The following is a 12,525-nucleotide window of genomic DNA, read 5'->3' on the forward strand; positions in this document are numbered from 1 at the left end:
GGAGCTTACAAGATTCGTACCATACTAAACGATCCCCGTGCCAGGTCCATTGCGCCTGCCGCACGCAGCCCACTGCATGCCCCCCCCTCCCTCAATGGCAGCATCGCCGACAGGAGGGGGGCGATACCCTTTACCAGGGAGCGCCACAGGTGTTGCACCGCCCGCGATCAGCGGGGACCCAGGCAGCTCCCAGCCTTGCAGTGCTGGTGCATTGGGGCTGTGAACCCACGCTAGTCTCCTACCGGCTCCCACGGCACAGGGTATGCGGCTTCAAGCCGGCCGCACCCCCCTCGGAAGGGAGGTGACTTAATGTCATGGGAACCTAATACGCCTAGCGCAACAATGCCTACATCAGAGAAGAGTTTGAAATTTGTCAGCGTATGACACTTTGGCAGCATACAAGTTTCGAGCCAAGCCTCCACCAGAAACCCCCAACTTGCAAGGAAGTGGCGACAATTTCATGGGCCCATACGATGAATGCAACGCGCATTCATGGGCCCCGTTGTTTCCTTCACGCATCGCGCCAATGACTGGGGGAATTGGAGGGCTATTATGCATTCAACGAAGAATCTGTGTGTCGCATAGCATGCTGCCTGTTTTATTTATATAGCGCGAACTCGACCCGAAGTTATTGGAGCGCTTTACCCCGTATTTACATTACGCATTCAGGAACGGTGACGTTAAAACAGATACTTGCTTTATATTCTAATGGTCTGCCGGCTGAGCTACATCAAGCAGAAACTAAGCACCGTATTTACATACACATCCGGGCACGGGGGTTAGAAGATTTGCCCCGAGTCACAGTGCGAACCCCAGCCTAAAAGTCTTAGCCCCGGGTCATTGCTGCGTGGTGCGACCCGAAGGTAATCGGACCGCTGTGCGTGCCCCTGTTTTTAATACAACTCAAGCCGCAGGGAGATCCAATGCTTTACCCCAGGATCCCAGCGCGATCTCGTCCGAAAAGTGCCTGGGCACGGTTAGAGGGAGATTATTGCCTCGCCCAGCGGACCGTTTCCGGGCGCGGGGAAACTAAGTGCTTTGCACAGAAACCCAGTGCGAGCTCACCCGAACGTATTAGGCCGCTGTGCATGAGCCCCGTTTTTACCTATATGCTCAGGCACTGAGAGGAAATCGGGTATCATAGCGCTTTACGCAGCCCAGTTGCGGACGCCATTCCTTTTTGTTCGGCACAGGGAGATTAAGTGGTTTGCCCAGGATCCCTGGGTTGTTCAGCGTTATTGCCGAGACTTGAAACCAGGTCCCCACATTCAATGATGACCGCCCGAGCCCTTAGGCCAACCCTCTCACTACATGAATCACCCAGTCACTGCGCGGGCTAGACCCAAAGGTCCTCGGAGCGCTGAGCCTGAGTACCATATTTAAAATACCTTTCAGGGCAAGGAAAGATTAATTGGTTTGCCCAGGATACTATAGCGCGCAACCGACCCAAGGCGCTTCACATGAGCACCGTATTAACATTACACCCAGCACGGGGAGCTCAGTAGCTTATTACCAATGCTTACCTTAAACATCGCGGTATTGGAGCGCTTTAGATGAGCACCGTATTACATTACACCCGGCACGGGGAGCTCAGTCCCCTATTACCTACTCGAATGTCCCAGATCTTGAGCTCCGTGCTCACCCTCCACATCGAGGTATTGGAGCGCTTTACATACGCACCGCGTGTCCATTACAAAAGGACAAATTAATGCCGACTGAATCACAAAGCCGACAATGCTCCCCGACGTTAGCTTCACAATTAACTCAATTCCAGGGCACTTGGGGCAAATGTCAAGACAGCGGCCTTGTACCGTGGTCGCAGTGCGTCCTCGCGCTGTGTGAGATATGCCGCAACGGAAAGGTGAGTCTATGAAAGAGGCCGAGCCGATAAACTCAAAGGCAACGCAACTGCACTTCTTTCGCTACGTGAACATAAGCAGGCAGCAGTCTGACTCGACCCGTGCCTTTGAAGTGAGTATTTTTTGGGGAATAATAACCCTGCCGCTTAGACCGCTATGCCATTCTCCTTTCCCCACTGGTAGTGGTTAGGTTGTTTGTGTCCAAGGTGTAGACACACTCACCGTAACACGTGTTTGAAGAGTTTACGCCGGGAAAACAAAAAGGGGGGGGGGGGGCTCAGTACCATAGTACGACAATACCGCCAACTGAGCCCGGACACTAGCGACCACACCCCCGACACAGTTAATGAGAATGCGCAATTTGGAGCGCTGGACCCGACACAGTTAATGAGAATGCGCAATTTGGAGCAAATTTGGGAAAATTTGTTCTCGAGTTTGCTCCGAGACCGGGGATCGATCCAGGACCTTTAAGGTCTTTAGGCCAACGCTCTTCCTACTGAGCTATTTCTGCCCCATCGGCCCGGGCGCAAGCCACCGCACTCCCCGCCCAGTTTAAGAGAAAAGCCCACTTGCATGCGCGGGGCAGGTCGATGCTTACACCCGAAACCTAAAATCGGAAGCCGGTGCATATTTAACTAATGCCTACCCGACCCGAAGTAATTCGTGTCACACCGCGTGAGTTCAACAATTCAAATCTGTTCTTCCCGCCTAAGCTGATGCTCGCAACCCGGTCTCACAGGCCGAACGCGAGTGCTCCGCTAAATAGCCACACTCCCAGACGGTGGGAAAAAACCGCGCGCTCTTTGGGCCCAAAAACCCCACCTCCCCAACAACCCCCATCTTGCTTCCCCTCCGCCCGTGGCGAGCCTCGCCACAGGGCCCCGTCAACCTGGTCATGCCCAGGGACAGGGCCGGGGCGGAGTGGGTGCTGCAAGACTTACCAGCACAAGAAGCGTGGAGGCGACGAGGATCGAGAGCCGTAGGGCCGGAGGCGCACGAGGACGGCGCGGACGACGGACCGATGCGAGGTAAGGAAAAGGCGAGGTGGGCGACAAAAGAGGTCGCCAGTGAGGGTGGGGGAAGGCTAAATAGCCTCCCCCTCACACCTGGGCCCGGAAGTGACGCGCATTGCGCGTCACTTCCGGCCCTGACACGGAGGGGGGCACCAGTCTGTGTCCCTGCCCCCCCCCCGAAGGAGGGAGTGGGGAGGGGTGACCGGGGCCCCGGGGCCACTAAGGCGCCGACCGCCGAGTGGCCCCCTGCGGGGGCCGCGGTCAGCGGCATGTCCGCCATGCACCGAAGAGCTGCTCGGCCAGGGAAAAGCCACCTGTGAATCTGCTTGTGTGCTCCGCAGCTGAAAGATGCAAAAAGGCATAGAAAACCTGTTGGGCCCGGGCCCACCTATTGGCCCCTCACTGCCGCCCACGCCTTCTACGCCCACGTACCCCATAGTGTGGGTCAAAGTGGCCAGCCTCTGACCCCAACTGTGCCGTTTTCACCCCCACAAGACCTCAACACATGCCCCCGACGTGGGGTGGGGGTCCATACAACGGGAGCCTCGCCCCCTCCCCTCCATGCGAGCCCCCCAAGCAATGGCCGGTTGGCTGCCGCACACGAGATGAAGGAGGGGCGGAAGTTGCAAAATGAGGACTCACCGCAAGGAAGAACTCCTGGACCCCCAAAATCAGCACGAAACGGCGTCCAGGTTGAATAAGAAAGAGGGCGATCAGTGGGCGGGAGAGGTATAAGTACCTCTCCCCCCCACCCCCTCCTGCCCGGAAGTGACGTGGGCATGGGGGACCCTCGAGGGTCCCAAACACTGAGAGACTGACTCGTCGTATGCCATCATGTGGCACTAAGGGAGGCCGCCCTCTTAGGAGGGCCCCATGCGTGGGCCCGGGGCAGCCCTGCAATGAATTAATAATTCACATTCTGGACTCCAGCACGGTTATTTTGGTGGTAATGCAGCACTCAACGCCCCCCACATAGCCCCACTGCCTGCGCCTATGGACAAAGAGACTGAGAATATGAGGGGCATAGAGGTGGGGAGAGGACGAAATTCAGATAGGGGAGGGCAGGGCATGAGTTGGGGGTACTTGCGGGCGGACAGCATCCACCAACCATTTTCACTGGTTTAACGCCGTCTACCCTACCAAGAATTTGGACCCCACCGAATAATTTGCTGAACTCGTCTTGGTGTAATTTCCAAACACAAGGACACTTTCAGCAGCGCCTGCACGTTGTCTGCTTTCCATCTGCAACAAGCAACAACAAGCAGGCGGGGACGAGGCTTTCTTATTCAAGACTCCTGCTGGGCCCATAACAAAGGCCGAACTTGAAGGGTCATAATGCCTCCTTTTGTTTGAGTATCTTTACTGGGAGCAGCCAGGAGCCTCACACCTGATGCAAATGAAGCGGTGGGAAAGCAAAGGCTCACACCTTGTTAGCACTTTACACATACTTAAGAGAGGCAGCTTTTCACTTTTTTCAGCCCCTGTTTAGGAGATATGCATGCACTGTAAGAATATCAGATGTGTTGGTCTTTCCCAGGATTTACACCAAGCAAATTACATTTATATAGAGCTTACTTCACCTGTGTAGGCGTTAAAATAATTTAAGAACCACTATTTTTTCTTGTATAGCCCTACTCATCCCAATGCAGATTGCCAGAGCGCTTTACATCAACATGTGCCTATTACATGTACAATAAATTATATCATTTTGCAAATGAACGAACAAGATGAGTTACATAAAACAGGGGGATTACAAGGTGTAGAAGTCACATATCATCTTCCATAGCTCACTGTGCTATTATCCTCGCAAAGCGCTCAAACGTACACATGATAGACCTGCGAAACATACATGTGAGGGATTTAGATCTGATGGCACTTTTTTTGATGGCACTTCCTGTAAAGTTGTGGCTTGTGATGCCACTTTCTATGATGTCAATTCCTGTGATGCCATGTGTGATGTCATGCGCCGTGATGTCATATACCATGATGTGATGCACCATGATGTCGCGTGCCGTCATGTCACTTTCATACTACCTAACTAGGTTAGTCCCCCCACTTCTTTTTTTAGGACTTGTGCCCTGGGGGAGGGGGTAGATAAGCAGCTATACAGATAGACAGGTAAGAGACAGACAGAGAATAGAGAAGTAAGTTTTAAGATTGAGCATACCAGTGGTGGAGATGTCACTCGGGAGGGTCCACCTACGACAGACAGATCTCTTCCAGGTTTAGCACCTTGCGTCCCCTTTAACGTGTCTTCTAAGCACGTTTACCGAATCATCCCGCATTTTCACAAACCTTCATCATTTTGTTGCTTTTGTTGAAAAGATGAGTTTAGTCATCAGAGAAGTGGTGTAGGTAATCACAAGCAGCGAGGCTGCTGCACTGTGCTTTACAAACATTAAATACCCGACACGTGGCCTAAAGGGTGGATTTGTTTTTATAACAGCTCCTAAAGCTACTTTGAAATAATTATTTCATATAGCCAATACTCCTTTCAAGGAAACCGCAAACCTATTTATAATTTTGCAAAATTGTATAGTCCGAATTTATTTTAAACTTATATGGCAAAAACACTAAATAATGATGAATGTAAAACGGCAGCTGCATTGGCCGGGAATCGAACCCGGGCCTCCCGCGTGGCAGGCGAGAATTCTACCACTGAACCACCAATGCCTCGCTGATTTCCTTGTTGTGTAATGCTTATAGAAGTGGCAATGTGAGACTATCTAGAAATGGTATGGTGTTAGTACTGAACTCGAGTCTACTATGCATGAGGCTAAAAAAAATGATGACCGCAGGTATGAAATGGAGGTTTACAGACTCTCAAATTACCCGGACTGACTGAGATTACTGAACCCCCGTGCAACAAGCCCAGGGCAGTCAAAATTAGATCTGGCATGAGCTGGACTACGCCCCCGCACATCCACCCATTAGCCTCCGCCCACGGCCTGTGGACCCGACTGGTACCGCTTCTTTCAAGAAGAGAGTGGATGGTCAGAAACTAAGGTTCGTTCAACATACACATACAAATAAAAAATAAAAACAAATGGAATCTCAAAATCAACAAATATATCCAAATTAACAAAGCAGAGTACAAGCAAGTGGTTGGAAGAAGAGAGAGTCCACACGACTTGCTGAAGGCGAAATCTCACAAAAAGGAAACCAGAGATGAAAATCTGGAATACCAAAGTCACCTGAAGGGAGGGGGGGGGGGAGGCGCGGCCAGCGGTCAGTACTAACAGTACAGTACATAATGAGCCCCTCTGTCACCAGTACAGTAGCACTGACACATCTCACCAGGCCTACTATACTGTTTAATAGGACATTGCTAGCTCTTTCTCAGGACGCAGGGTTACACTTCATGGGACGGCCGTCTCCATCCATATTTAAGGGATAAATGTTTACCCATTAATCTGAACGTGTCTTTAATGTCAGTTTTAGCCTGATCGTAAAATAAAGCAATATTACAGACAAATAAATCATTCTTGCTGGAAAGGTATTATAACACTAGCAAATGTTTCAGCTTTCCGTAAAAACTATATCTGCGCAATCACAAGGGCTACAGTATATTAAAAGTAAATATTGCATGCATTAAAACACTCTTTCTCTACTGCAGTACAGCTGTGTCAACATAATTAAATGACTTCTCTTGGTTAAAGCTGGAAATGTCACCAATTAGAGAGTACAGAACTGAGACACAAACATTATATATAAAAGAAATACTCAGTAAATTGAACATTTATTATTAACAAAGAAAAATACCGCCCAACTGCCGTGACATTGCCACCCGCAATGCCGTGACTCGGATCGAGGTTGCTGCGGCCACAACGCAGAGTACTAACCACTATACGATCACGGCGAGCTACATGAGCTGTGTGGGATGTAGTTGAACCTGTGTTTCATAGCTGAATCCCGTCTGATTTCACTACCAAGTATTATGTTCTAGATGCTAATTCTACAAATGTATTATTCAACCCTTTATATGAACTTTCCAAAAGTGGTACTGTAAACCGGACCGAGGCCTCCAGGACTGGGCACAGACCCCAGAAGAGACCACCAGAAATGTGTGCAATGAAATGCTTGGCCCCAGGATAGAGCACAATGCTTCATGGCTCAGAATGACAGAAATGTTATTCAAAGGGTCGAAGAGTAGCATCAAACCTTTAGGTCAGGCAGCGAGAACTGGACATGACGTTTCATATAGGGTGTGTGTGATGCACATGACAATACTCTGTATGACTCTCCGAAGACAGACACATTTCAGGAGAGGCCTCCAGAACTCGATAGAAAACCTCAGGAGAAGCCTCCCTAAGTGAACACAATATCACAGATGTGGCCTTCACAACTTGACACAGTGCTATGGGTACAGCATTTTAACTGGACACCACACACCATGTCATTATCCACGCACTCACAATACTTCAGACAAAGTCTCTAGGACTGGGCACCACGCCCCAGGGGCAGCATCCAGAAATAGAAACAGTCTGCAGGTTTGGGTCCAAAACTAAAAACAACATTCCACATGCCTTGACAAGACGAAAACACAACACTGCAAATGTGGGCTCCTAAAGTAGTGAAATATACCAGGAGAGACATCTACAACAGGTCACAATACTGCAGACACGGCTTCAGTAATAAGACGACATCCGCAGCACTGGACACATTCCGACAGTGGTGGCCTCAGGACAAGAGAAAAGACTTCAGATGCTGCCACTAGAACTGGGTACAAAGTGCCAGACATGACTGTGATATCAGCCACAGTACCCTAGATGTACCCTCCAGAACCAGAGACCTTACACTACAGGCGACCTCCAGATCAGGAGACAGTGTACCAGACGTGGTTTTTAAAAGTAGCAACAATCCTCCTGGTGAGGTTTTGAAAACGTTACCAGAACTTCAGGTGGAACTGTGTGTACTTGATGCAATACCCTAAGTAGACTCAGCAGAACTAGACACAACACTTCAGAGGGGCTCCAGGCTTGGGCCACAATATGCTAAACAAGTCTCTAAAGTGGGTAGTAACTGTTCAGACACATTATTCTAAAGGAGCCCTCTGGAAATGTACCCAGCTCTCCACACAAGGCCTTACTTGTGCTGTGCACACTGTCCAGTTGTAAAAGTGCTTCCATTTCCATAGGCTCCCTCTGCACCCCAACACTACTTTTGGCCTACTCACAGCCTTATCATGTAAGTGAAGCTTACACTGCCACTGACTGTGCTAAAACCATCTGTACTTTAAAGCTCAGTTTACACTGCTGCTGCCTGTGCTGTGCCTGTTCTTGAGGCACTGAAGCTTAAACCTCTTCTGCCTGTTCAGTAATAGAAGGATACTCTGGTGCTGCCTGTGCTGTGCCTGTTCTTGAAGCAATGAATCCTGCCGACTACACATTCATTTTTAATAATTTCATTTCATGTTGACATGGAAACTAATTATGTGGTTTGTAAACATCTGCATTTTCCGCATTATTGTGTCTTTGCTACCCGGGTGCTGCCTGTGCTGCACCTGTAGTTTGAAGCTTTCATTACTGCTGCCCAGCTTGTACTTTGATGTGAGCAAAACCAAACTGATAGGCTTTGAAAAGTAAAGACACTAGTGGTTGGTGGTACAATACATTGGCATCTAAACAAAAAACACATCTTTAGCTTCGAAGGAGGTGTATTGTGTACATCTGTATAATTATAATAGGAACAACTGTGTTTGCAGACGAGTCTTTTAATAAACAATGCTTCTTATATGAGGTTGTGTAAAACACCAGGCACTGCTGAGATTCGAACTCAGGATCTCCTGTTTACTAGACAGGCGCTTTAACCAACTAAGCCACAGCGCCTCCTATAGACCCATTTCCGCACTGTGCCCGCTGTCCTTGTGTAACTGAGACTCAGCATATTTTCTACATCTAAAAGCTGTGATATTTTCCAGTTCCTAGTGACAAGATATTGCAGAAGAAAACCTGATATTGGAATGGAAAAGTTACAAAGAGGGTAATGAAAAACGTATATCCAATGCTTTAAATGGGAAAATAGATGTGCAGGTACTCTGTAACAGAGTACCTACATGTTTCTGAGAAGTGCCAGTACTCTCACTCTCAAAATGAAAAAGTGCTGGTACTCAGTACCGGACAGTACCAACCCATTTAAAGCACTGCGTATATCCTTATATGTACATATTTGTATTCATTTTGCAATGCTTACACTGGGGATCGACGTGTGCAATAAATATGTTAAACTAAACTAGAGTGCAATGTTTATAAAGGCCACCAATATATACCAGATCATTTCATGATGCCTACGTTATATAGCCAAATAACATGCTCTTTTCTTCACCTCTCGTGACCGCTGGAAATCCCACGGAGAAGAAGCTGTGGAACCGCCACTCGCAGACAGAAAGTGTCACCTTTAGTGACACGTCCCAGGTTCAACAAGCATTGGCATAGCCAATAGGTCTTGTCTTTGGGACCTTATAAGTATTTAATTATGCAGCACAATATCATTGTTGCAACATCAACTGTTGCATGGCTAAACACTAGTCCCAAAGGCGAGACCTATTGGCTATGCCAATTCTTGTTCTATCTCCTTATCACTATTATCCACATTACGCCCTGCAGCACTTTGCTCTTTGAGGTGGCTTATAACATAACATACTATCACAGTATAACATCACAAGGGGTGAGTTATGAGCTCTGATAACATTTTCTCTGTTAAGTTTGTGCCCAAAGTATATCAGATTTATTTCCCTCCGAGGCTCTCTTAGGGGAATAAATAGTTTATACTACGCATGTCGAATATCACAAATAGGCTAGAAACATTTGTGTGGTTTTTAATGCAATGGTAACAAGTTCCACTTTACAAACAAAATCTGACTTCGCTACACCCACCAGCGGTCCCACAAAAGTGAAACACACAGTATCTGTGTGAAAATATTGTAAAAAGTACTTCAGTAGGAAGTGGAAAACGTGGTGCTTCTAAAAAAACTGGCTAATGATTTGTTAATGGCTGAAGACTCCCACTCAGACTAACCCTGGTAATTTATCCAAACAGCCTGCAGGGCAGAGAAGTGCCTTCTGGAAGCAATTTGAGTAAGTGCTTCTGTCTGAGCATGTGGGTGGTTTCAGACATTCACAATCCATCTAAAATGATCCTCATTTGATTCATGAGTACACGGCTTAGAAATGTTAAGTGCTGGGGCCGAGTCTATGTGTAAACTGCCCGCAGAGGAAGTGAACACTCTCACGTGCTGCAAAGGGGCTTTTGGGGGCCAGAGATCATCAGAAATTGGAAAAGGGGTTATTTAACTAGCCGGGACCTCAGATTAACGTGATCTGATAATCTGCTGCGGCAAACGCTGATTAGCAGACACTGTCCTGGAACCCATACAAGGTGTTGCTGACTGCAGAACGAATACATATCAACGGAATACGATTTGTCATAGAAAACATTCTGGGAGCAGCGTGCCAAACAATGTCGAAAGCTATAGCTAAGCACGGGAGTCTGGGACCGCCCAGCAGGTTAAACTTTCATCAGCCCCCAACCGGTTTCGATTTCGTCAGGAACTCAAAAACTCAGAAATTCTTAAAGGCGCTGTTTTAATTCCTCATGTCTCAATTTTAAATTTGACAATGTAGGTCTGCAGTATACTACATCGGGTCCACGATAAATCCCAATAACATAAAGATGGTTGAGGCGAGACGGCGGGGGTCAGCTAACGACAAGGCACAGTCTCAGATATTACTGAAAGAAATGGTTTTATGTTGGTGCCGAAAGAAGTTTGCTGTCAGAAGAAGTGATCCTGGGGACACTGCGAATAGGATGGGAAATCAGGCTACATCCAGGGGTTTGTAAATGGTGGCACCCTAGGAGTGGCTTAAGAGGAGAGAGCAACTGCAAATGGGAACAGAAATACTCCTTTGCTGTTGGTGGGGAAGTTGAGGGGACACCAGTGTTCCTAAAAGTGTTGTGAAGGTACATCAATCGGCAGGTACTGGTGATGATGTGGGGCAGAAACAAAGGAAGAAGAAAATGAAAAGAAGACAAAACAAACTGAAACAAATGGCCCCTGTGTGCCGCTGTTTAAAACAAGCCCAGCAGTGGTGTGTGCGCGCGCAGTCTGCTCTTTTTGAAAGCACATATTTGTGCTTGTGGCGCGCACCTGCCCGCTCCCGCAAGGTGAATGCCGCCACAAGCATGAGTATGTGCTCCCAAAAAGAGCAGAGCGACTGCTAAAGGTCCTCCTATGCAACACCTGCGTGCTGTGTAGGCGAGACCTAAAAAGTGACCTTTGAGAGACCCATGAAAACATGGTGGAGGCGGGTATCACAGAAAGAGAACGGGCTGTTAGCCCGCAGTGCCCTTTACATTGTTCTAGTATCTGGTCCTGTTGCAAACATCAGACACCAGATCTCAGTAAATTACCAGAAAAACAACAACCCTATATGGTGTTTTTAAACGCCTTGTACTATAATGCAGATCCTTTCTACTTTCTGAAAAGTTGAAGCACGTATTGCATTAATAGCACCACGCTCTAATCAACTGAGCTCTTTTGGACTGATATATGAACGGCCATCATAAGGAGCATACACAGAGATTCCAATTGAGACTAGGCAGGCTGTCACAGTAATAGACACACAGACAGGCCATTACTGACCCATCATTGTTTCCGGCCAAGACATTGAGGCACGCAGATAATCCTGCACCAACTCGCACATACCCGGGAGCGTCACCAAAGAACACGGATATTATTTAATGAGCTGCACTAAATGCACTTCAATAACAAGAGCTGCATGACCATCACTCCCCAGAAAAGATGGATTGAAGGCTAGAATCACAGCACAAACCCTCCCTCCTACCACACTCACAGAGAAAGGTACCGGTCTCGGCTCAGCAGCACTGAGCATGCTCAATATTCTGCACGTTCTTCTCACACCCGAGCTTAATCCATACTACACACTATCACTCACTGACTGTCTATCTTCAACCATTCCCGGACTGTAGTCTTTTCTCTGTACTCTTTCACCCATCACTCACTCCTCCCCCTCTCTACACTTTCATATACATGCACCTGTGCTGCACCTTCTAGTGTGTTTCTCCAAAGTACACAGATTATCACTTTCCAAATCGGATGTTGTGCTCAGTATTCTCTGCGCCCAGTGACGTAGCTAGGGGGGGCGGTGGGGGCGGTCCGCCCCAGGCGGCACAATTTTGGGGGTGGCAGCCCATTGCAGCAGCCTTTATAATTTATTTGGGGACACTCACTGACACTACAGTAGTGTCAGTGTCTGTCCCCAAATAAATTATAAAGGCCGCCGCCACTGGGGCCCGCGCGCAGCCCATGTGTGAAGAGCAAGCACGCTGCACACCTGATTTTAAAATCATGCTGCCGCGCGATGTACCCTGTTTGTGGGAGTAGTGGGTCCCATCCCAGGGCTGTCAATCTTGTAGAGCACAAAAGCGTTACCAATGACGGCCCTGGGCATAATGTTTGGTCAGCCCTTGCGTTGCACTGAAAAGTAGCGCGGCAGTGACATCACGCGCTCCACCACCACGCGCACGCCTCTTTTCCGGCACAGGCAGCACAAGGATTTTGCTGCAGGCATCGGGATGATTTTCTGCTTATGGCGGTTCGCGTCTGGTGATTCAGAATAGTCAAGTTGTTTCAG

At 48.4% G+C, this 12,525-nt stretch overlaps 2 non-coding genes across 2 annotated transcripts; both read right to left on the reverse strand.

Annotated features, from left to right (window-relative positions):
• Positions 1–5,474: 5,474 nt before the first annotated feature.
• On the reverse strand, positions 5,475–5,545 carry TRNAG-GCC (transfer RNA glycine (anticodon GCC)). Its single transcript has one exon. It is a non-coding gene; the product is annotated as a tRNA-Gly (tRNA).
• Positions 5,546–8,626: 3,081 nt separating this feature from the next.
• Positions 8,627–8,700, reverse strand: TRNAT-AGU (transfer RNA threonine (anticodon AGU)). Its single transcript has one exon. It is a non-coding gene; the product is annotated as a tRNA-Thr (tRNA).
• Between the last annotated feature and the right edge of the window lie 3,825 nt (positions 8,701–12,525).

Source organism: Triturus cristatus, chromosome 12 (genome assembly GCF_964204655.1).
Source record: "Triturus cristatus chromosome 12, aTriCri1.1, whole genome shotgun sequence".
Classification (NCBI taxonomy): Eukaryota; Metazoa; Chordata; class Amphibia; order Caudata; family Salamandridae; genus Triturus; species Triturus cristatus.